This window comes from Notechis scutatus, chromosome 1 (genome assembly GCF_049901735.1).
Source record: "Notechis scutatus isolate UNSWTSFEM ecotype Mainland chromosome 1, rNotScu1.2, whole genome shotgun sequence".
Classification (NCBI taxonomy): Eukaryota; Metazoa; Chordata; class Lepidosauria; order Squamata; family Elapidae; genus Notechis; species Notechis scutatus.
The window spans coordinates 213173170-213197796 of record NC_142009.1 but is presented as its reverse complement, the minus strand read 5'-3'; positions in this window follow the sequence as shown (position 1 = coordinate 213197796).

Below are 24627 nucleotides of genomic sequence, written 5' to 3'. Positions count from 1 at the left end.
TAGACTCTGAACTGTTAACTGATATTAACTGTGGTGCATATCAAGATTAAACCCAAAATATGACAATGCAGAATCTATTACCTGACAAAGATTGGGGTAGGTGAACAAATACATAGTTACAATTAAACGTTTAAAAATGCACATCCTGATTTATGTCACAGAATGTTGAGTTTTGAGGAACAAATGGCAGACTTAAAACAGTGCTGCGAAAAGCAGAGCCAACGACAGCAATGGAAGGACAGCTGCTCCCTATAAAGAAGCATGATGCAGCCCCTTCTGACAGGTTTAGAGACTGGAACACAAGAAGGTCGCCGCTTTGTTCAAACTGCAGTCACACGTTTGAAAGACACTAAGTCCATATACTTCCTTTTCTAATCACTTTTGGAAATAGCTCATTAACTGATTTTCATCTATTAGCAACCTTTGGCTCCACAATTTTTTTTAAAGTACTGGGGCCCAAAGCAGTTTACTCTGATTTCATCCTTCTATTCTATTCAAGATATACAATAATCAGGGGTGGGATTCAAATTTTTTAACAACTGGTTCTGTGGGCGTGTCTTAGTTGGTGGTATGGCTTGGTGATCATGTGACTGGGTGGACATGGATTGATGATCATATTATTGGCTGAGCATGGCCAACTCAATATCACTCACATCGAGGCACACATCTCCTCACCTGGCCTCTCATGGCTGTGGGGATGCTGCAACAGTCGTAAGTGTGAAAAATGGTCATAAGTCACTTTTTTCAGTGGCATTGAAACTTTGAATGGTCACTCCACACAAGCAAAGTACCAGCAAAGGAGGGGGAAAATCCAGAGATGTTCCTGAGACAGGAAGTGTAGTCCTGGCAAGAATGTAATAAGGGTTAACTGAGAGACAGTTTCTGTAAGCAACACCAGAATGTTTCCTTCCTGCCTTCCTTACAGGATTAGTCCAGTAATTTCTTCTAACAACCAGTTCTCCAAACTGCTTACAATAGGTGAGAACTGGTAGAATCCCACCCCTGACAATAATATTTTCAACAACTCTATTCACTTTGCTGCTTCTGTTAGTAATTATTATTTTTACCTGACTGGCTATTTCACTTCTACTGAAGAGTAATAGATGTAATTCTTTCCACTGGCACTAGTAAGTTTTATGAACCTTTCATATTCATATAATTTACAACGTTTCACTTTTTGCCAGTCAACTTTCACTTTTTGCCAGCATACTGCATTGTTTTTGTATCCCTTCAGAAAATAACCAACTTAAGAAAGAATACCAGCATTGATTGGAAGAATGCCACCCGAGGCATTCACTTGGTAACTGTACTTGACTGGAAGCCTTAATTTTGAGAAGAATTTCTTTTAAGAAGAAATTTACACCAACCAACATATTTTGGAATTGACTTGGCTACGTTTCTACATTTATTCAAACATCAGGATACTGGACAGAACTGTATTTTTATCAGATAGAATCTGGTATTGGATTATGTCACAAGTCTGGTCTTTCAAAATGCATGAATCATAGAACATAGGACTGTGTTCTCCTTTTTTTCCTCCTTTTGGACAAATCTTATTTTGAATGTGTTGGTGGTAATGATGATGATGACTGTCTCTTTAATATTTATTTTATTTATTTTATTTATTTATTTGATTTGTCAATTGTTTACAAGATAATAAGTACAAGTGTATACATGGTTGTGAATATATGAAATAGGTACATATAAGAAAAATAAAAGAATAAGAGAAACAATAGGACAGGGACGGTAGGCACGTTGGTGCGCTTATGCACGCCCCCTACAGACCTCTTAGGAAAGGGGTGAGGTCAATAGTAGACAGTCTCAGGTTAAAGTTTTTGGGGTTTGGGGAAGAGACTACAGAGTCGGGTAGAGTATTCCAGACATTGACCACTCTATTGCTGAAGTCGTATTTCTTGCAATCAAGTTTGGTGCGGTTTACTTTGAGTTTGTATCTGTTGTGTGCTCTTGTGTTGTTATGGTTAAAGCTGAAGTATTCATTGACAGGTAGGACATTGCAATGTATGATTTTATATACCATGCTTAAGTCGGATCGAAGACGGCGTAATTCGAGGTTTTCTAGTTTTAGAATTTCGAGTCTGGTGGCATAAGGTATTCTACAACGGGTAGAAGAGTGGAGAACTCTTCTTGTGAAATACTTCTGGACTTTCTCAATTGTGTTAATATCACATACGTGATAAGGATTCCAGACTGATGAACTGTATTCGAGTATTGGTCTAGCAAATGTTTTGTATGCTCTGGTTAGTAGTGAGACATTACCAGAGAAAAAGCAACGTAGGATTAGGTTAACAACTCTTAATGCCTTTTTGGCTATGTAGTTGCAGTGGGCTCTAGCACTTAGATCATTAGAGGTGAGTATTCCCAGGTCCTTTACAGAGCTTGGGTCATCAACAAGATCTTGACTATTCAGCTTGTATTTTATTTTCTGATTTTTTTACTAATATGTAAGACACAGCATTTATTTGTTGAGATTTGAAGTTGCCATATGTTAGACCATTCAGATACATAGTCTAGATCTTTTTGTAGGGTAGTAGTATTGTCTGTGGTATTGAACAGCTTTACATCATCAGCGAAGAGAACGCAATTGCTCTTGATATGATCGCAAAGGTCGTTTATGTAGATTATGAAGAGAGTTGGTCCTAGAACACTGCCTTGGGGAACACCACTATTGACAGGTACTGGATTTGATAGGGCGTTCCCAATTTTGACCATTTGTTGTCTGTTTGACAGGAATGCTTCTATCCAGTTATTCAGTTGTCCAGAGATACCATAAGATTTTATTTTTAGGAGTAGTTTGTCGTGTACCACTGAATCAAAGGCTTTGCAGAAGTCTATGTAGATTGCGTCTATTGCTTTGCCCTGGTCGAGTTGTGTAGTCCATATGTTTTTGCAGTGTAAGAGTTGCAGATTACAGGATAGTTTTTTTCTGAAACCAAATTGTTTATTGAGAGTAGGTTGTTTGTCTCTAAATGGAGGATGATGGATTGATTAATAATTGATTCCATGACTTTACAGGTGACGCAGCATAAGGAGATTGGTCTGTAATTTTCAACTAGGCTTGGGTCTCCCTTTTTGAAGATAGGGATGACTGTGGCTTGTAACCATAGGTTGGGCAAGGAGCTGGTCCTGAAAGATTTTTCAAAGATTATGCTTAGAGGTTTGGCTATGGCAGTGGATAGCTTTCTTAAGAAGTAGGCACATATTCCATCCGGTCCAATAGATAGAGATGGTTTTAGGTTGCGTAGTGCTTTTTCAACGTTGTCTACTGTAAAATCGATATGTATTAGATCATTGTTATTATCTGTGGTACGGCTAGGAAACATTGGGCATGATCCATTACTGTTTACAAACACTGAGCCGAAGAATGTGTTAAAGATGTTGGCTTTAATGGTGTCGTCGCTGCAGTCTTTACCATCGGGTCCTATCAAGGAGGGATGGACCTTGAGTCTTTTAGTTTGTTGTTTACAAAATTGTAAAAAGCACGGGTGGAATTGGTGCTTAGAAGGTTTTCCTCTTGTTTAATGTGGTAATTGGTGCATTCGGTCTTTATCTGGTGGCATAAATTTTTGTATCGGTTTTTGAAATTAGCAACGTGACCAGATTTGTTTTTCCGCCAGAGTGATCTCTTTTTGGATTGAAGTTTCCTTATTGATATGGGTAATCTGCTTTTTGTTTTGTTTTTGGAGTTGTTGTTGGAACATATAGTTTGATGACTCTTTTGACTTCAAGTAAAAATATGTTGTAATGGTCTTCAACAGTATTGCATCCAGTGAATAGAGATTGCCAATCGAGGGATGAGAGATCATTATCTATAAGATCATAGTTGCCTTTTTGAAGTTACAATTAGGGATGACATCATTGTGGTGATTTTTGTGTGGACGTATGTTGAGGCAAAAGTCAATCATATTGTGGTCACTACTGGAAAAGGGTTCTTTGGTTTGTATTCCGTAAATTAAATTCAAACTATTGCAGAAGATGAGATCGAGGCAGTTGTTCAGTCTAGTGTTGTTGGTTACTAGTTGTTCAAGACCTAGATTTGTAATAGCATTGTAGAAGGTTGTGTGTATGATTTCAGTTGTACAATTATTTAGGGTCCAGTCGATATGAGGTAGATTGAAATCTCCAAGAAAGATAAAAGGGTATGGGCAGGATGTAGCCCATGTTAGTAGTGTATTTAGCTTGTTTACATGTTCGATGTCATAATCAGGTGCTCTGTAACATAGTAAGAATCGAATTGTGATATTTAAGGAAAGTTCACAGATGATGGTTTCAGGAAGGGCAAGCTCCTGGGTAACTTGGATATTTTTTAGATGTAAGGATTTTTTATAGAATATAGCAACACCACCTCCTTGACGATTTTCACGATCTGATCGGTAAACATGATAGTCTCTTACTGTGGTAATGGAGTCGGGGAGAGATGCATTGAGCCATGTTTCACAGACAAATATAATGTCGAAGTTAGCCATATTTAAGAGGATGAGAAATTCAGGTATTTTATTCATGAGGCTTCTTGCATTGAGTAGTTTGCATTTAATTAGAGTCACACAATATACGTAATCCCTATTTTTTCATCAGCATCAAGAGGCATATAGGTTGATGTTGTTGAATTAACAATTGGTTTAAGATTTTTAAGATTCTGAATCTTGGATTACACTGCAGAGAGAGGAGGTGGGTGTATATTTTAAGTACATTTGTTGCCCAAGGCATGTTCCCATTCTTTAGCTTGATTCACTTTATGCATTCATAAATTCAGTTAATAATTCACTTAGCTGAACTTGTGAGTCCTTAAGAAAAGGAAAAACAGCTTTGCTGTGAAAAGATATACCTTCAAGTCCTGCTAATGGACATTTTTTTTCCTGTGGTGGCATCATTAAATTAGTAACAAAAACTGTACCTTTATAAATTTACTTTTAAATAATCTGAAACCTGTGGATAAATGATTTACAGTCCTGGCAACTTTAAGATATTTGGACTTAAACTTCTAGGTAATTCTGAGAGTGGAAATCAGCACATCTTAAGAGTTATCAAAATTGAAAGACATTGCACTGGATAAATAAAAACAGCAAGTAGCACTGAAGGGTTATAAAATGCTATTTATATCTCACTCTTAGAAAATATAAGGACAAATCTCATTGGGTCACAATTAATTAACATCCCTGTTCTTGATGTTTTTGTAAAGTGGTGTGGGATTTATATAACCTTTTTGTCATTATTCATTTGAACAGTTGATTTTGCTGGTAAATGAAGAACACCTTGCCTAATTGTTTAATTACATACCTGTCTAATTGATCACACTAATAGCCAACAGATGGAATTCCAGACAAAAGAGAGATTTTGAATAATTTGTGTAAATCCTGTTTTTAAAGGAAGAACTATAGACCTTAAATTACAAAAGTACCCAATGATTTAAGGGGGGAAAAAAACTTCTTGCAAATATATTTTTTTACTACATTCCGGACAACTGAATTCAATGTTTATTGAGTTCAGGTGTTAATAGCAATATTAGTATGAATAATATTAATATTAATAATAATAGCAATAGTAACAATAGCCTTTATTGTCATTGTACACCATGTATACAATGAAATTGGTTTAGTCTCTACTGGTGCAATCCATAACAGAAATACAAAACAACATGAATAGTATAGAAAATAATCCTTATACAAGTAATTGGGAAAAAACTAGTCATATGCACTTAAGCAATAGCACTTAAGAGTTATATACCACTTCACAATGCTTTACAGCCCTTTCTAAGTGGTTTACAAAGTCAGCATATTAACCCCAACAATCTGGGTCCTCATTTGACTGACCTAGGAAGGATGGAAGGCTGAATCAACCTTGAGCCAGTAAGAACTGACCTGCCAAACTGTTCGATACAGTCCTTTAAGATGAGCACTGAGTTTTCTATCTCTTTATATGCACACAATCACAGAGTCACACACACATACATATGATATATATATATATATATTTATAGTATTTATTTAGAACAATTCAAAGCGACCTTTTCAGTTTCTTTTCTTTCTGCTTTAAGGAGGGTCATCTTTGAAGGTCAACCCATCTGGCAGAAAAAAACCTGATACCAGCTTTCTTCCTTTAATTTTGAATTCCTATTGTTCATGCATCCTTTGGACTCTCCAGTTGTATATTTCTATTTACTTCATTAACAGTATCATTGTGTCACAAAACTGTTCCCATGAATATTTCAACAGGCTTCCAACTAATATGGCCATAAGTTTAAGTAAGTACTTGGTTGGAGAATGCCTTGACCAATGATATTACAAAATTCAACACCTCAACCTTATTGAAATAAAGCTAACAAATCTGCTAAAAAGTATAGATAGGTTTTGAAAATCCCCAGACCTTTTCATCAGATAATATCAAAGTGTGTTTGGAGGAAGGAAGATATTAAAGTCCTGGGAAACCTTTTCATTTTAATGTCCTCTTCTGAAAAAGAGATTATACCATGTTACACATATTGGCTAATGGCTTTCTTTTGACTGTGAAAATGAAACAAATGTGCTGGTGAGTCCACAGAAAACTAAAGCACAAGGTAGTTGGATGCAATCTCATATTCTTTTAGTACAAACTTGGATGTACTAAAAAGCAGGTAAATTTTAATTTTAGAATTGGTTTTCTGCAATACATTTATTTATTAAACTGGTATTGCCAGATATAGTTATTTATTTATTAGATTTGTTTGCCACTCATGTCACCTCAAGGCAACATCCATCCATTATGCAAGACCATAATTTTCCATAGTGTGATCTTATAAGTTTTATATCTAGAATGAAAGAAGTAGAATGATTTTCTTATGTAAATGGCATACATGCTGTAGGGTTATATGCCCTGATGAATACATAGGAGATGAGAAATAGCATCCTTCCCACCCATACACAATATCCTGGTATTTGTTGCTACATATAAACACCATATCTATCTGTATGGATGATATTTTGTTGAGGAATGACACAAAATATAATTTGGTGCACTTTATAAAGCTGTACTGTAAAACTGATTGCTATAAGAGGAGAATTTTGATGGCTAATAATGGAAAGGTCAGGGACAAAACTATTTTTTCCAATATATTGTTCCAAACCGTGGTGGAGGAGCAATAGGTTATCATGGACATTTATAATAGTTTCAGTCTGGAAAATTGTTGATAGTTTGGGGGAAGACTATTGCTATTTGGGCCTTTCTATGATGTATTAACTCATCTTTACGGTCCAGCAATAAAAATGCTCCTTTCCTGGAAATCATGTAGTCAGGCTCTTAGTTTTGTGCTTGTTATTTTCTTCCCATCACAATGTGTGATTTGTTCAGCAATGTTTCTGTGACTGGGGAAAATGACTTTAGACCAGCAGATTTCCAAAATTAAAATGTTGCTTCCCTTTTCCTACTATGCGTAGCCATTCATCAGTTTAAGAGAAGTAGGGCGAGAATACTGCTCCTATTGATGGCCTTGAATGTGTTTCCTGTTGATTTGTTTCCTATGAAAAAATACATAAATAAATAAAAGGTAAACAGAGAAAGTAGAACTTGTTGCTTTCATCCTTCCTTCTTTCTCCTTTTTTAACATCTTAACTGAGAGAGAGAGATCAGAGAAGCTCGTTGTATGTGGATCTGAATTACCATAAAAAGATATGAACCAACTGTGGGTTTCGAAACATTTTCCCCTGGGAAACAAACTTTTTACGTAGCTCAGACTTCAGTTTTTTGTTTTGAAGAAATCAGCATTTTGAGATTGAATTCAATGAATATTAACTGTAAAGTACATTTCTATTTCAACCGAACGACCTGATTTTCAGATGAACAGATGTCACTTCTATAAAGCATTTGTTTAAAGATATGTTTGTATGATGTGTATATTTGAAGTTTTTTTTTAGAAAAACAAATGAATTATAATTGCAATATGCTGTTCAATCTGGAATAAAAATGCTTTAACAATGCTAAGTAGTTAAATAACATTTCATATTGTATTTACTTTTTAGAATATGTTTCAGAGCTGCTTTTACATTTAGAGAATGAGTTTTAAAATTTGAATTACCTTACGCTTTTGCAGAATCTTTATATATAAAGTTATGAAGATATGTTATTTTTTGAGATTATAAATATATAATCTCAAAAATTCAACCTGTGCAGAAACTCGTTTTGTCTTTCAAAGTAATAAATATTTACATACAATCAAAATTTTAAAGGATCACCATTTGAGAATTAAACGGGGGTTGCTTTAAAAAAAATCTGAGGATTAGCAGGAAGTTTGCATTACTATATAACCATTTGGCTTTGAACATTGTCATTGTATCAGAATCATAGTATTTAATTGCATTCTCTGTTTTCTTGCCTTCCAGCTAGAATTTGGGAAGCAATATGTTTTCAAAATAAAGAATTTATGCTGGCCAATTTACCATTAAGCCCATTATTCACTGAACTGTTGACAAAATACAGATTTTAATCATCTGGCATTACACTCTGTTCCAAAATTATTTGCATGAAGAAAATTGGCCTTGATTGTTTCTAGTTAGTTTCATTAGAGACTATAAGGTCAAGCATCAGGGAAGCATTGGCCAAAGTTTAGTCTGCCAAAGGGAAGCTACCACTGGGCCGAGGAGACATCCCCTTGACGCTGTCATAAATTAGAGGAATCATTACATGCAGTGGGACAAATTAAGGGATAAAGAAAATGAGAACCCAAGAGCAAACATTGTTTTTTTCTCACTTCTTCATCTCAGCTAGTACTTTGTCTTGAAGGAGTGTTCCAATGTCAGAAAACTTGGACAAAACAATTAGGATATTCTGTGAAGATTCTATTCCCCCATACAATTGTGTCCAAAAACCCTTGCAGTCTTCTTGGCAAAGTTTTTTTTTTTTTTTTCCAGAAGTAGTGTCATGTCTCAAAATACAACTTTTATATACTGTTGTTGCACTCTAAGCCCCATCTAGTGGCTGGAGAGACTAAATACCAAGTATATTATTTGAAACTGACTCAACCCATTTACTCATCAGCCCACACTCTCAAAACAAGTGCATGCTGGGAAGCCAGACTCCATTTCCTTTAGCATTTGGAGAAGGCAGAAGCACAAAGAAGAACCTATCTTAATCTGTGGCACATGGTCATCCAAGGATAAACCTATATCCCACACACAGAGCATTACTGGTAATATTTAAATTTCTTGTATTTATTAATTGTTATGTTCAGCAGTAACTCAATACTGTCTATCTTGTATTTGTTTCTCATTGTATGTACCCCTATTTTCCCCAGTTTCACCATATCCTGATCTTTCAATAAAGCATTCAGATCTACAAACACGGTCTGTTTTATTGGAGGATAGGTGGGTTTAGCTGCATGTTGAGTTGTTGAACTAATGTGTCATGAGGACAGAACAAGTAGATTGCCATAGCCTCCTTTCTAAAGCTAAAAGAAAGTGATTTGTCCAAGGTCACCAGGTTGGCTTTGTGCCTAAGATAAGATTAGAACTCATGGTTTCTCGGTTTCTAGCCTGATGTTTTTACCACTACATCAAGATAGAAGCACCATTTATTAATGCTTTGTTTTAAATTGGTACATTTCACATTCATTGATAGGTGCTCTTTGGATGAAAGACAATATGAGGCCATCAATAGCATATCCAAATTATTATAGGCTGAATTCTTTTAGACACATTTTATAGCCTGGATGTGAATAATGTAGGCTGCATCCAAAATTCACATTCTCAGCTTTGGCAATTGGATATACCTACAAAACTATTGAATAACATTAAATGAAGAGCTATATTATACCAACATCAAAGCAAAGCAAACACTCATAAGCAACAGAAATAAATACTCAGTATTAGAAATATATACTCCTCACCCAGGAGTATGAATTATTATCCAAAGAGAAATCATTATTTTGATTGAAGAAGAACCATTTGCTCCTTAATGAAAACGGCTTATTTTAAGGACTGTCTAGGGATCATAAACTGGTCAACAGAATTCAAAATAAATAAATATAATTCAAACTAAACAATTGGAACATGTTTATTTTTTTCCTTTCTTTTTCCTGTCCCAGTCATTTTCAGCTTTTGGAACAGTGTGTGCTTATTACTCCAGGAAATAGCCAAATGCATTGAAATTTGCACAGTAGTCTCTTGAGGGGATTTGAGGGGGGGGGGGGTGTCCTGATTTAGTTTCCATTTCATGCATCATTTAAGCTTGGAAGATAGGCACAGCCTTAACACAAGGTTAAGGCATCTCCCTGGCATTATGTCTGCTTGAGTTTTTTTTCCCCCCCAAAGGAAGACAGATCAGTGTTGTCATTCAATTTTTTTAGCCAGTCATTTCCATAGCACCCCACAAAGCACGAAATCAAAGCAACTCTAAAACACAAGGACAACTCTTAACACCCCAGATCAAATGTTTCAGGTTCAGTAGAGCAGAGGTCTCCAACCTTGGCAACTTTAAGACTTGTGGACTTCAACTCTCAGAATTATCCAGCCAGCTGGCTGAAGAATCCTGGGAATTGAAATCCACAAGTCTTAAAGTTGCCAAGGTTGGAGACCTCTGCAGTAGAGAATCCCTAGTCTTTTGAAGCAAGAAATATTTACACAAAACTATTCAAAAATGTAAAACATTCATATCTGAGATCCATGTAAAGAGCTTGCCAAGATAATAAGTTTAAGAATTTGCCTCAACACATGATCATTTGGCTTGCATCAGAAGCGTAATATTTAAGCACATTCTCTGATTTCTTCAAGCTGGAATTTGGGAGGTAATGGTTTGGTTTTTATTAACTTATTTTTTAATGTTTTATTAGAATTTTTCAGTACAAGTGAAGTATTAAAATAAAAAAGATAGAAAAGAAGAAGAAAAGTAAAAAAAAAAAACAGAACACAGAATTATTAAAACACAGAACATAGAATAGTAGGATAGGGAGAGGTCTTGGAGGTCTTCTAGTCCAGTGGTCACCAACTGGTGGTCCATGGCCCACTGGTGGTCCACGAGAAAATTTTGGTGGTCCGCAGAGAAATGTCACCCCCAGAGCACCCCCCAAAGCAATTAATCCAGGCTGTGCTGGAACACAAGGCTGCACCATCCACATAGCTTATGTCGGAACAACACGAGGTAGTGAGGGGAGGGGGGAAAGGGCAGAGGGGGGAACTTTCCTGACCACCAGGCTGCTTCTTTTCACTTCTTTCTTCTTCTGCTTTTGGCTGCACACTCCCCCAAACTCCGCCAGAAATGAGACTTTGAGACCTTGCAAGGCCTCCTACTCCAAGAAGCTGCACCTGCAAAGACTCATTTCTGGTGGAGTTGGGGAGGGAAGAGAAAGAAAGACTTCTGCTGTTTCTGCTGATTTCCTTGCATGAAGCCAAAAGATCCCAAATAAAGAATGATCAATCAGTAGGAAAACAGGGTGGAGAATTTTCCTGCAGACTCTTTGGGGGGATTTTCCCAGGGTTTCTGCAGACAAAGACCCTGGGAAAATCCCCCAAAAAGTCTGCAGGAAAATCCCATTTTCCTACTGATCACAGAATACACTCTCTCTCTCTCTCTCTCTCTCTCTCTCTCTCTCCCTCCCTCCCTCCCTCCCTCCCTCCCTCCCCCTGAGAACTGAGCTCAAAAGCAGGTTAGGAATGTGGCTGCCTTGGAGGGTGTGTGTGTGTGAGAGAGAGAGAGACAGAGACAGAGACACACACACAGAGAGAGATTATCACCACCAGCCCTCCGAGGTTAGATCAGATCTGTCTCTCTCTGTCTCTCTCTCCCACCAACGGCAGCAAGCCACCGCCAGTCCAAATTCATATTAATGGTCCGTGGGATTTAAAGTTCTGAGTTTAGTGGTCCCTGAGGTCCAAAAGGTTGCTTACAACATGATAAATTATTCTTCCATTTTTGTTTGTGCAATAATCTTGCAGCAGTTCCCATATACATTATTATTGTCTTATTTGTCTTTCCTAGTTCAATGTGCATAAAACCCAATAGAAATAATTTTTCTTACATTGTAATATCAATCCTCAGTACCTGTTGCAACATTGTACAAATTGACACCCAAAATGTATTTGCTTTTTCACATGTCCGCCATGCATAATGTACCAGTCTAATAGATATAGTATTTATGCTGGCCAGTTTATTGAATCAAATCAAATATCATTATTACAATCTTTGACCAGCCTTTATAATTATTATAAAATAATACAATAAAAGAAATAATGGTTAAGTGCCAGCCAGTTTATCATTGGGCTACCCTTATAGTACCGCATCTTGTAAGCTGCATGAAAATTCAGCAGGATAACATTAGATAAATAAATAAAGATACATATAAATCTTTCCTGTTTTATGTACCTAGAGGAGCCTTTCTTGTCGGTGTACTTCAACATATTGTTTAAAGCAACATCTTGACATTTTAACATGAAGCATTCAGAACTTGCTGAAAATGTTTGTACTGCAAACTCTACATGTGCGCAGTGTACCACATCACCTCTTCCATTTATCAATTCTGCTTGAATCAGAATGAGGTCTGAATCGACAAGCCCTGTTCTATATAATGAAGCAAAGATCTGATCCCCTGAAAATTTATCTTCAGTAGGACATGGTTTTGTTGGTTGCGAGAAAATACAAAACAAAAAATTCTTCTGTTCACAAAAGAAGAGCCGCACTCATTAAAGAGAGGGCTTTCTATGAGGAGAAAGAGAGGGAAATTCTGTGACATTCTTGAGCAAAGAAATTATCTGAAGACATGGGAAAGACATAAAGATACAGGTGAAACTTGAAAAATTAGAATATCATGCAAAAGTTCATTTATTTCAGTAATGCAACTTAAAAGGTGAAACTAATATATGAAACTAATATACTCATTTCATGCAAAGCAAGATAGTTCAAGCTGTGATTTGTCATAATTGTGATGATTATGGCTTACAGCTCATGAAAACCCCAAATCCACAATCTCAGAAAATTAGAATATTACATGCAATCAATAAAACAAGGATTGTACATAGAACAATTTCGGACCTCTGAAAAGTATAAGCATGCATACGTACTCAGTACTTGGTTTGGGCCCCTTTTGCAGCAATTACTGCATCAATGCGGTGTGGCATGGAAGCTATCAGCCTGTGGCACTGCTGAGGTGTTATGGAAGACCAGGATGCTTCAATAGTGGCCTTCAGCTCTTCTGCATTGTTTAGTCTCATGTCTCTCATCTTTCTCTTGGCAATGCCTGATAGATTCTCTATGGGATTCAGGTCAGGCGAGTTTGCTAACCAATCAAGTACAGTAATCCCACGGTCACTGAACCAGGTTTTGGTGCTTTTGGAAGTGTGGGCAGGTACCAAGTCCTGATGGAAACTGAAGTCAGCATCCCCATAAAGCTCGTCTGCGGAAGGAAGCATGAAGTGCTCCAAAATCTCCTGGTAGATGGCTGCGTTGACCCTGGACTTAATGAAGCACAGTGGATCAACAACAGCAGATGACATGGCTCCCCAAATCAACACAGACTGTGGAAACTTCACACTGGACTTCAAGCATCTTGCAATGTGTGCCTCTCCATTCTTCCTCCAGACTCTGGGTCCTTGGTTTCCAAATGAGATGCAAAAGTTGCTCTCATCAGAAAAGACGACTTTGGACCACTAGGCAACAGACCAATTCTGTTTTTCTTTAGCCCAGGTAAGACACTTCTGACGTTGTTTGTTGTTCAGGAGCGGCTTGACAAGAGGAATACGACATCCGAAGCCCATGTCCAGGATCCGTCTGTGTGTGGTGGCTCTTGATGCACTGACTGCAGCCTCAGTCCACTCCTTGGCAAAGTCCCCAACACTTTTGAATGGCCTTTTCCTGACAGTCCTCTCCAGGCTGCGGTCATCCCTGCTGTTTGTGCACCTTTTTCGCCCACATTTTTCCCTTCCATATAACTTTCTATTAATGTGCTTTGATACAGCACTTTGGGAACATCCAACTTCTTTTGCAATTACCTTTTGAGGCATTCCCTTCTTATGGAGGGTGTCAATGATGGTTTTCTGCACAACTGTCAGGTCAGCAGTCTTTCCCGTGATTGTGCTTCCTAGTGAACCAGACTGAGAGACCATTTAAAGGCTCAGGAACCCTTTGCAGGTGTTATGGCTTCATTAGCTGATTAGAGTGGGACACTTTGAGCCTAGAATATTGAACCTGTTCACAATATTCTAATTTTCTAAGATTGTGGATTTGGGGTTTTTATGAGCTGTAAGCCATAATCATCTCAATTATGACAAATCATGGCTTGAACTATCTTGCTTTGCATGTAATGAGTCGAACTCATATATTAGTTTCACCTTTTAAGTTGCATTACTGAAATAAATGAACTTTTGCATGATATTTTTCGAGTTTCACCTGTAAGTAGTATGCAGTATACAAGTAAGGCGTGATTCTTATTGCTGAACGTCCTCAGTTTAAAACAAAAATGGATAAAAGAAATTACGACCTTTCAATTAGAACCAAACGCAGAAATTTTTCTACTGGAGATAATAAAAGGTGACTGCACAAAAGAGATAAAATATTTAATTTTGTAATATAATCACTGCAGCGAGACTAGCGCTTGCACAGTGTTGGAAAGGAGACCTCATGCCAACAGAGAGTTTAATAATCCAAAAAATCTACAATTGCACTGAAATGGGTAAACTTACTCTAAAATTAAAAGAAAAGGAAGACTCAAAGTATTATACAGTCTGGGAAAACTGGTACAAATGGATAAACAATAGAAACCGGTGAGTAAATAAATGAGGAAGGAATAGTTTAAAGAGGTTAATGTATGAGTAATAACCATAAATGTGAAATAGGTATTGGAATAAAATTTGGTATATAAGTACCGTCAAATTGCTTTGTAATGTATACAGTGTTTTTCATTTTAATGAAATGTATTGTATTTTGTATTTATCTTTTTTAATGTTTAATACAGTGTTTTTAATTAAAATTTAAAAAAAAATTAAAAAAAATTGTAATGGCCTTTCATTTAGGAAAGTTGTTCATCACTGCACATGAGAACAAAGAACAAAGTTGCCTTGAGATTTAAAGATATGAAAAGTTGTAAATCTATTCTAATGCAAGAGTCGACAACCCTTGGGCCAAAGTGCCAGAAACTGGGATGTGCAAACAAGTGAAGCCCCATCTGTGGGATGCAGCCAACATGCGAAACCATGCCACCTCCAGTCTTCAAAAAAACCTGTCTCTACTGAACCGCTCCCTAGTGCCTAAAAGGTTGGGGGCTGCTGTCCTAATGCATATCCTAAGCAGAAAGTAGTTTGAGAAAGCACTGGGATCACGCCCAACTCTAATAGCTTAATCAAATAGATCATTTGATTAGGGTACAGATCATTTGAAAGGATCAGGGTACAGATCCTTTAATCCAACACTCCACTTTCTTCCCCATATAAAAACTTATATGTTTCATAATGACTAAAGGATAGAGTCAGAGAAAAGGAAAATAAGTAAAAGATATAGCCAGGCTAAAGGAAATAGGCAGATAAATGACTGAAGCTTGGAAAACGGGCCCCTTGTCAGTCAACAAAAGTGCTGATTTATTACTAAGTTAGGTACTTAGGGGGCCAGGGGCTCAGCAGTCCAAGAAAAGAACAATCAAGGACTTAATAGCTGGCCATCGACACCCCCCCAATTAACAACAAAAGCCACATACAACCAGGCACTCCATAAATACTGTGCACAGAACAGACCAGTGAACACATTCTGTACAGAGAGAAGTTCCCTGAAGATGGGTTCCAGCACAAGTCCGAAGCTTGGAAGAATAAACTTCTGGTCCCAGTGACCAACTCAGATCGATCTTAACAGATAAAAAGATAATCAGAGTTGGAAGGGACCTTGTAGGTCATCTAGTCCAACCCTTATATCATTTCTTTCTCTTCTTGAAAGTCTCAAGCGATGATGCTCCCACAACTTCCGAGGGCAAGCTGTTCCATTGATTGATTGCTCTCACTGTCAGAAAGTTTCTCCTTATTTCCAGGTTAAATCTCTCCTTGTTCAGTTTCCATCCATTATTCCTTGTCTGGCCTTCGGGTGTTTTAGAAAATAGCTTGACCCCTTCCTCCCTGTGGCAGCTCCTCAAATATTGGAACACTGCTATCATGTCTCCCCTGGTCCTTCTCTTCACTAGACTAGCCGTGCCCAATTCCTGCAACTGTAACTTTCTAACTTTCATGAGGACATCTCTTTAGCCTTGCTTTAAACAAATTGCAAAAAGTGTTACCCAATAACATCTAATGTGTGACTTCCAGCATTGGTGGTGCCCAAAAGTTAAGGTTTAAAGAGCTAAGGGACAAAATATATACTTTAAGCCTTATACATTCTTTTAAAGACATCCATTCTCTCTCTTTAACTCCTGAACCCCTTCTGAAGTAGTTCCTGATTCTGCCCACACTGAAGAGTGGACTGTATAAAGTGTAGAGCAAGTTTGATGTATTTTTTATTTATATCTATAGCAAAGAAGGTTGGGATTCTTTTTCTATTTTTTTTTTCTTTTTTCCCCTTCTTTCTTTCTTGTACTTTTATTTTTCCTCTTTCTTGGGCTTCTCCCCTACCCTTCTGTTTATCTTTTAACTTCATTTTTTCCTGAAAATCAATAAAGATGAGTAAAATTAGTTTATGGATGAGACATGAAATATGGGAAGAAGCGATATTTTGTTGAAGTACCAGAGAGGATGGTAAGTTATTAAGATTGTACTTGATGGAGGGGAAATTAATTTCTTTATATGTCTCCTTTTTCTTTATTTTTTTCTTTTTCTCTGTATTTTTTTTTAACTTTTTAATATTTTCTTCATTTAGCTTTGTATCTGAAAACTTTAATAAAAATTATTATTTAAAATATGAACATCTAGCCTACCCAAACACTGTTGATGCTTAACCTATATTAGTTCATACTAGGTTCATTATGTCCTACATTATAAATCTTTAATCAAGATTTGACAACTATAATTAAAATAATGAAAATATATTACCGAAACAAGATGGTAGAGTTGAGTTCTTTCATATAATCAATACTCATAAAAGTCTCTGGAGATATTTATTTTCATAATTTTATAAATATTTATGTAAAAGATCTATTATTCTTCCTACCAGCAGCCTAGAATTGTAAACAAGCTACAGAGAAGAGCCAAGCCCAATCTTAGAGTAAACCATGATTTTAAAGGACCTTTATAAATTGCCCCCATGATATTAAGAATTTCTCAAAACTTTTTGTGAAGCCTTCTGTGTTAAACCACTTTGGAACTTTCACTCAGTTTCTGATGTTCTCCTTGCCAGCTTCTGAAACTCACATTGATTTTCTTAAGTTTGTCCTCAAATAAAGTAAAATAGGTTCATCTCTGAAATTCATGTTCCTGCCAGACACAGTTCCTCTGATATATTGCAACAATACATCAGAGAAAAGCTGGCCTGTTGATCTATTACAGTGATACTACAGTTCCTTAGGGAAGAAACAAGTTAGAATTCCAACTTTTTAAAAAAGTGAGCCTTCTTTTCAAACATGGTCTATTGCTGGCTAAGGAATTTCACTGTAACATCTCCCCACCCCCAAACCTCTAGCTGAAACCATATCAGATTGCAAGGTGGACATTTCAAAGAACATGCTCTTTATTGGCACAAATTTAGTGCAGCTTTTGTTACTGGGAATGTAGCCAGATACTCTTCATAAATTCTTCAAAGCCAAGCCTTTTAAGCTGAAAGTAGGCCAAAGTCACTTAGAAAATGATGGAATAAAATTCCACCAAAAAGAAGTAAAAGAGAGCAGAAGAAATGGCGCTGTTCTAATATGCACATATTGTTATAATGTGTTAGCTTCTGTGGGACCAAAGATTCAGGTTCCTAGCTAGTGCGAAAGCCAAGGGATGTATATCAGGTCACAAAAGTTTTCTCCTGCAAACATCCATGGAAACATGGAAAGAGTCTGAAATAAGTTAGTATCATTTGAGTGATAGTGGTTGGAGGAATATAAGGGAATGAGAAGCAAGCTGGAAAGACTAATAAGAAGATAAAAGGGAGAAAACGCAAACCTTTTCTTCTTGCAGCACTCTGTCCAATTGAGGTTCCTTTTTTTTTTTTTGGCAGTTAACAGATAAGATGGCCCCTTCGGAGGTTCAAAGCAATCAGGATGATGGGCAGGCAATTCTCATCCAAGGGAGGAAAGAAAGACTGAACACTTAACTGGGGAGAGAAACTTTTAGGCCTTTTGACTGAGAAAGGATTAAGCCATGAGGTGTCCTGAGGAAGACTCCCAGTAGTGGGATCCTGCCTTAGTCGCTACCGGTTTGGTGGGTGATTGCGTGTGCGCACATGCGCCCCTAGCACATGCCCCTAACAAGCCAATCATCTGAGAGGATGAAGAAATGAAAAGCTAAGAGTTAGCCTCCCACCCCCCCATGCGCTTTTTGGTCTTTTATCCTCTCAGCTGATAGTTGGAGGCTTTTTTCCCCCTCCTCTGAGCTGATCGGAGGCTGTTTTAAACTACCAGTTCACGGGTAGTGATTTTTACTACTGGTTCAGCTGAACTGGGCCGAACAGGTAGCATACCATCACTGAAGTCTCTGGAGGGAATAGATATAACAAATAAAGAGGGATCAAACAGCCAGAGGTAGAGGAGAATGAGGCAAACGACTTTTGCAGACCTAGCTGATACTCTGGACACTTGCAATGACAGCAAGGAAGGAGGCATGGGACAGTCTATATGGTAAAGTAGATACAGTTGCTTCAAAGTTTGCTCAGTCAGTTAAACATGAAAGTCTCAGATAATCTCTAGGTTCTTAGAAAGCCTTTCTGCCAGATGAAAAGGGGATTCATCTCAACACATCCAATAGCTTACTATTCCTTCATGTCAGTCTTGTACCTATGTGATACTGTCTATATAGCTGTGTGGTTTCTGTTTCTTTATTTTAAGAAAATGCTATGTACTACTTGTATCTAGAGGTTTGTTTTTATTGACAAGGAATGACACACACACACACACACACACACACACACACACACACACACACACCTTCTTAGTAACTCAGCTCCAGGCTTTGTTTAAAGCAATTCACAACGATACTGAAGAAATCCTTACTTAGGGTTCCTGAGAGATCCAGCTTTGAACACAGCAGAATTTCTGCACTAAGCAGTGGCTACAAACAAACTTATTTTCAATCGTTCTCATTCAGTGTGATAAAAGAAAAAAGAAAACACGGTTGTTTTGTTTTCTAAAGAAAAGAACATTGTGGATCTTTCTCAAGAGTCTTGCCTTCTGATTAGTTACATGGTGACCAAGGAACAGCTATATCTTCTCTGTTGAAACACATATTGCTGGCTGATCTGTTTCATGAAATCATGTTGTTCTTGTTATTAAGATATATAAGGCCACTCACTAAAAGAGTCAAGATGGTGTGCAGAATTAAAGACATCATAATATACATCCAAACTGAGTGCTTTGGAGAAATACACAAACAATAAAAGTCAACCATTCATCTTTAATTCACTGAGACCACAAATTACCTTAGTTTCTACCCTGCCAGCAAACCCGAGTCTTTCAAACTTAATATATCTTGGAAAGCCTGATATTCCAGAGTGATGGCAGAGAAGGTATGTTCCCAGGGTCCCACAAGATGGCATCATTTAGAATTGGAAGCCAGAATATGACCATTCTGCTGGACTTTATAAGATGGGTGGATCCTGGGAAAAAGTGGTCCCACTTAAACAAGCCATGACAAGTTTTATGGATGATGATCAGCACCTTGAACTGAACCCAAAACCTAACTGATAACCAGTGCAGCTTGGAAAGTAGGGGTAGCACATGGGTATGCCAAGATGTGCCCATAACTATTTGCACAACTTCATTCTGTAGTTTCTCAGGGCAGACCCACGTAAATCAAATCACAATAATCCAGATACAACTCAGAATCTAGTCTGTTTTTGAGTTTTCCTCCCAAATAGAAAACTGTTTGTGCAATTGTTCTCTGCATCCCCTTTTCATTTGTTCAGAAGTTATTTGATCAAAGCTTTTAGAACACTGGTTTATTCAGTACCACCTTTGCTTTGCTGGTTCATTTTTTTAAAAAGAATTTTTCACAGTACATACACTCTACCCTGTTTCTTCTTTTCAACTTTACCTTCAAAAATTGAGAAAGGCTTTGCAATTGCAATTGTAGTCTAGATTTAAACAATTAAAGAACAACCAGAAAGCAATGTGGTGACACACTATATGTACTTTTTATTTCTTTTAAAATTTATGCCACAGTGCCCCTCAATAGCCTGAACACGTGGATAGCATTGGAACAAAATAAGAGTCCCTCATTTACTAAAGGACAAAAATGATTTATGGAAAGGAAACGCATGGGGGCTTCTGAAAGTTAATGCCACAGGACAATTTTTTCTATCAATAAAGGAGAATTATATCTATCTTTTGTTCAAGGAAACACCTCCTCTGAAACATTTTAAAGGAGTCTATTTTTGTATTTAATGCTTGACTATGTTTGACAATAAATTGGCACTGGTAAGAAACTTTACATAAAGAATTGGCAAGGATCTGTAAAGTTCCCTGCTACACCTACAAGTAGTCCTCAACTTACAACTGCTCATTTAGTGACCTTTTGAAGTTACAACAGCACTGAAAAAAGTGACCATTTTTCCCATTATGACCATTCCAGCATCCATATGGTCACTTGATCAAAATTTGGATGCTTGATCACAGGGGGATCATGTGATCCCCTTTTGCAACCTTCCAACAAGCACAGTCAATGGGGATTCCAGATTCGCTCAACAACCATGTGAACTAACTTAACAACTGCAGTGATTCACCTAACAACTGTGGCAAGAAAGGTCATAAAATGGGACAAAACTTACTCAACAACTATCTTGCTTAGCAATGGAAATTTCGGGCTCAGTTGTGGTTATAGTCTGAGAACTATCTATATTTAAATTAGAAAAATAAATGGCAAATCAAAGTTTTAATTCAAAGAATTTCATTTCCTCCAAAGAATCTCCATAAGCTCCAAAAGCATCCTTAGAAAATCAAAACAATAAGTAGAGCCCAGTAGTTACTTTGGACATGAGTTGGAAGGAAAGAGAGAGAGAAGCTGAGAGTTCAAGAAAAAGGCAACATTCTTGCTGGTGGCTGGCACCAGTTTCATCCATTTTCTTTCTAGTAAGTAGGAGATTTTATAAATGGCCATTTTGTGGCTGCTGTCCAAAAATGCACCACTCTCCTGTATACTAATAGTGGGTATAAAGAATAAGGGCAGACTTGGAAAGGAGGCTTTCACAAAAGTACAGAAAAAGTTGGGACGAGAGTGGGAAATAGAATTTAAAGAGGAGAAAAATGGAATATCCTCAGTGGGTAGAGAGAATGGAAACAACTGGCCAGGAATACTGAAAAGCTGAAAGGAATGTAGTAAGGTATGCCGGAAGAGAGATGGCTTGTTGGAACTCTTCTTGAGTAGGGCAGATAGTGGCCTTCTCTTTCCAATCTCCCAAGTTTAATGTGCCATTCCTCAAATGACTTTCGATTCTGCTACTTGACAGCTGGCCCGGACAACTGAAAAGGGCATGGCTAAGTGAGCAAATTCCACTTTCCCTTCCACTGAACTGAACAAATCCCCTTTTTCTGAAAAAAGCGTATATAACAGACCAATAATTCCTGTAGGAAGCTGTTATAAATGAGCTTCAAATTCTCAGTAGATGTTACAGAAGAGAGAAAAGAAGCATTAACATAACATTTAAGGAAAAAATACAGTAGTCCTTGATTACGAAGGCATATTGTGATGAGTCAGAATTACAACAGCCTCAGAAAGGGTGCTTTTCAGCCCATAAAGGACTCCCCCCACCCCTGTTGTCTCTCTTCTGTAACATCTAGTGAGAATTTGAGCTCATTTACAGCAGCTTCCTACAGGAAATATTGGTCTGTTATATATGCTTTTTCAGAAAAAGGGGATTTGTTCAGTTAAGTTGAAGGGAAAGTGGAAAATGCTTACTTAGCCATGCCTTTTTCAGTTGTCCAGGCCAGCTGTCAAATAGTAGAATTGAAAGCATTCAATTGAATTGTAAATCACATGATTTCAGGGCATCTGGATCCAGTCATAACTACGAACAGGTTGCCAAGCATCAATAATGCACACACACACACACACACACACACACACACATCATGGTCATGGAAGGGGGGTGCATTTTGGGCACTTGGCAATCTGTTTGTACTTATGTCTGGCTGCCAACTGTCCTGCAATTATGTGATTGCCATTTACAATTTTCTCTGCCAGCTTTCCCAGAAAGCCATTGGGGAAGCCAGCAGAGAAGGTTACAAGTTGTTGCCACCTGCCATCTTGTCTCTGGCAACTGACTAAAATAGCTATTGACCAAGATGTGCAGAAACAAACCTTAAATCATGAAGACTTAGGTTCCATTTCTTCACCCTGCAGAAGGATGTTAGCTCTTGTGCATCAAACTCGTGCAACTGACTGTGGAGTCAAAACCAAAGTTTTTTTAAAAAAATCAGGAAGAACTGAGCTTCATTTTTGCAACCCCTTGGAGGAGCTTTCTTCTGTGTATGGAGGAAAGCTGAAATCTTTCCATGGGATGAAGAAATGAAACTTGAATCATGAAGATCTAAGCTCCGTTTCTGTACCCAGAAGAAAGATATTTCTCCAGAGGGTGGAGAAATGAAGCTTAAATCCTGATGATCAGAGCTCTATTTCTGCACCCCACTGGAAGAGTTCCCTTCTTTTCATGGCCCAGAGCTGAACTCATTCTGCAGGGTGCCAAAATGGAACCTAAGGTGATTCTTCTAAATTCATCATGTCCAGGAGGCCTCAACTAGTTTCTGTGCCCAACAGTGCATGTAAATAGCAGGAGCCTTCCAAACAATCATGAGAATGTTGCCCACTTGGAGAATAGTGTGAGGTAGCCCATGTGGGAAGACTGTGCCTTGACATTGGCTGGGCATTCCTGACAACTGCAGTGCAAAGGTAAGTTGGAGCAATTTACCTGTACTGCTGTGCCCTGTAGTTGGTCAAAATCTGCTAGACTTCCCCACATTTTTCTTGATGATCCATGTGATCACTTAATGACTGCAACTGGAAGAGCAGTAGTTGAGGGAAGTGTCGTGTGGGTGTCTTGCTTAACAACTGCTTCACTCAAAAACAAAGATCCCAGGCACAATTGTGGTCATAAGCTGAGGACTACCTGTACTTTACTAAGCTTCTTGAGATAGCTGAGGTCAACAACAGTTAAGTTGAAAGCTTTGAATAGCTCTCAATAACTTTGGGTGACTGCTATGGACATCATCAGCACATTTTCTTATTCCTTGTAATTCCATTGTGTTCTTGAATTTCCAGAAGTCTATTTTACCACCTGGATATTTCATGCCTACCTTCTCCAATGCTGTAAAGCAGGGGTGTCCAACCTTGTCAACTTTAAGATTTGTGGACTTCAACTCCCAGAATTCCTCAGCCAGCAAAGCTGGCTGAGGAATTCTGAGAGTTGAAGTCCACAAGTCTTAAAGTTGCAAAGGTTGGACACCCCTGCTGTAAAGCTTTCCAGCACCCCATAATTAGTAACTGGTGGTTTGCTAGAAAAACCAGTGGTGGTATGCTTACTGGTTCAGACTAGCTTGGCCGAACCAAATGGTAGTAGAAAAAGCCTCCAACGATAAGCTGAGAGGAGGGGTGGGGGCAATGACAATCAGCTGAGGGGAGAAATAAGAGAAAAGCACAGGATAGCGCCCCTGCGCTTTTCTCTTCTTTATCCCCTCAGCTGATTGGTGCTGCAGGTCCCAGCCGGTGTGGGGAAAGCTGCGTGCTGGCATTAGGCAAAGCACGCCCACCAAGCCACGCCCACCAAACCGATGGTAAAACCATTTGAATCCCACCACTGTAGAAAAACCCTTGGCCTGAGGAAAGACAACCTTCTTTACATGTACTCTTCCTCAACAAGTGTCCGTGCATATCTATGCATGTTCTTGACTCATCGTCTTGTCCTTTGTGTAGTTCTCAGGTTGTCATTTCTGGGCTTAGATGAGATTTCTAAAATCTTCAAATTTCTTTTTTGCGAAAGCATCTCAAGAAAACAAAACTGGTGCTGATTGGTAATCTTCGCAGTTCTTACACAGTTAAGAAATTCACCATGTAGAGGTCAAGTGGAGGCCAAAGAGATCTGATTAACTTTTGCAAATGTTTTGTGAGAAAGGATGGACATATGGTGCACACTGATGATGTCTCAATCAAATCAACAAATCGGATTTGTAAGTCTGATTTGGGATTTGGGTCTATTAGACCTGGGCAAATCATGGATGACTGATATGATTTAATAGTACATTATGTATGTTTTTCCTGAAATTTATACCAGTTAGTGACTTGGTATTCTTCACTGTAAGATAACAGCATCTCACAAAAACAAAGAAACTTTTTTCTGCCCCATAAAAAATGGTATTTTGTACAGGTTGCAAGGTAAAAAAATTAAACAATACCCCTACAGGTGTACATGATGAGTTATTATTTTTATTAGAATTAAAATGCCCTCAATAACCGAAGAGATATTTCATTAACTCACAAAAAACATCTATTGGCATTTTTAACATCTGTTAGATACCTATTCATGCTAGTGACAATGTTCTGAAGTATTTGCCAAATA